This window comes from Primulina huaijiensis, chromosome 15, assembly GCF_012295235.1.
Source record: "Primulina huaijiensis isolate GDHJ02 chromosome 15, ASM1229523v2, whole genome shotgun sequence".
Lineage (NCBI taxonomy): Eukaryota > Viridiplantae > Streptophyta > Magnoliopsida > Lamiales > Gesneriaceae > Primulina > Primulina huaijiensis.
The window spans coordinates 16843285-16845407 of record NC_133320.1 but is presented as its reverse complement, the minus strand read 5'-3'; the positions used below and the strand labels follow the sequence as shown (position 1 = coordinate 16845407).

The 2123-nt window shown below is 27.0% G+C and overlaps 1 non-coding gene across 1 annotated transcript; it reads left to right on the top strand.

The window, feature by feature from the left end:
• The first annotated feature begins 1537 nt into the window (after positions 1-1537).
• LOC140960631 (small nucleolar RNA R71) lies at positions 1538-1646 on the top strand. Its single transcript, XR_012172231.1, has one exon. It is a non-coding gene; the product is annotated as a small nucleolar RNA R71 (small nucleolar RNA).
• Positions 1647-2123: the final 477 nt, after the last annotated feature.

Here is a 2123-nt window from a genome sequence, read left to right as displayed (position 1 = left end):
ATATTCATTTTCATTAATACTTGGTTGTTTACATAAATTGAACACATTAAGTTCTAGAGTCATATTTCCAAAAGACAATTTCATTATTCCATTTCGACAATTAATTAAAGCATTTGAAGTTGCTAGAAATGGTCGTCCCAATATTACTGGAATTTCATTATGTACTTCTATTGGTTGTGTATCCAAAACAATAAAATCTACAGGATATATGAATTTATCAACTTGAACCAACACATCTTCTACAATACCTCTAGGTATTTTGATTGACCTATCCGCCAGTAAGAGAGTAACAGAGGTGGGTTTTAATTCTCCTAAATTAAGTTTTTCATAAACTGAATAAGGAAGTAAATTCACACTTGCTCCCAAATCTAACAAAGCTTTTTTAATTTTATTTTCTCTAATAATACATGAAATTGTTGGACAACCAGGAACTTTATATTTTAAACTAGAATTATTTTGAAGAATAGAACTTACTTGTTCAGCCAAGAATGCTTTTTTCTTCACATGCAATTTTCTCTTCACCGTACATAAGTCTTTTAAAAATTTTGCATATGAAGGTACTTATTTAATAGCATCTAATAATGGAATATTTATCTTTACTTGTTTAAAAACATCATAGATATCAGAATCATTTTTTTGTTTTTTATGATTTGTTAATGCATGAGGAAATGGTGGAGGTTTATTTGATTCATTTACTATTTCAGATGATTTATCATTCAGCATATTATTTTTAGAATTTAAGGTATCATCATTCTCAAAAGTATCAGGATTATCATCCTTACTCTTTGATTTTAAATGATCCTTGTTTTCATTACTATATAGATCATTAACTATTTTACCACTTCTAAGGGTAATAACATATTTTATTTGATCAATTTTTTCATTTTTTATTTCTTGATTTTGATTTTTAGGATTAGGTTGAGGTTGAGATGAAAATTTTCCTTTTTCATGAATATTAAGTGCAGATGCAAATTTTGCAAGAGTTTCTTTCAAATCAGTCATATATTGACTGTTTTGAATATTGATAGATTCTTGCTTTTGGATAAATGCATTAATTACATCTTCAAAGTTTTTTTCTTGGAGGTGTAATATTGATTTTTTATAATTGTTAACATAATTTGCTTGTTCATGGAGACATTTTTTAAATGAAGGTAATGTTGGACAATCTTTTGTAGCATGATCATGTGTATCACATATATGACAAACAATTTCTTGAATACTTTTTAATTGACCACTATTTTTCATTTCTAATGACTCAATTTTTCTTGCTAAAGATGCAAGTTTAGCTTGAATATATATATCATCTTTAAGATTATAGATACCACCCCCATTTGTTGAATTATTGATTTTAGTTGTTGGTGGTTCTATTGTGCCTATATTATCCCAATTTTGAGCATTTTCTCATAATGAATCCAAATACTCCATAGCTTCATTTGGGTTTTTATCTTCAAAAGTTCCATTACACATGAATTCTATCATTTGCCTTTCTTTAGGTATTAGACCTTCATAAAAGTGAGAAACTATTCTCCATGTTTCAAAACCATGATGTGGGCATGTATTAAGTAATTCTTTATATCTATCCCAATATTGATAAAATGTTTCTCCTTGTTTTTGAGAAAAAGTAGTAATTTTTCTTTTAAAAGAATTTGTTCTATGGGAAGGAAAAAACTTTTTGAGAAATTGTTGTTGCATTTCTTCCCATGATCTTATTGAACTTGATCTCAAATTTTGTAGCCATATTTTAGCTTTATCTTTTAAATAAAAAGAGAAAATCTTTAATCGAACTATATTCATGCTACAATTTTGATCATTGTAAGTATTACAAACTTCCTCAAATTCTCTTAGATGTAAATATGGATTTTCAGAATCTAAGCCATTAAAATTTGGTAAAAGTTAAATAATTTGAGGTTTAAAGTTGAAATTAGATGCATGAGAAGGAAAAACTAAACAAGATGGGGCACTAGTTCTAATAGGGTTCATATGGTGCCTAAGTATTCTTAATTGATCATGTTCTTGATTATTATTATTGTTGTTATCATTATCTTGATTATTTGAATTATATTCAATGTTTAAATTATTTTCTGATACTCGAATAAGTCTATCACTTTTTTTTCGACTTCAAA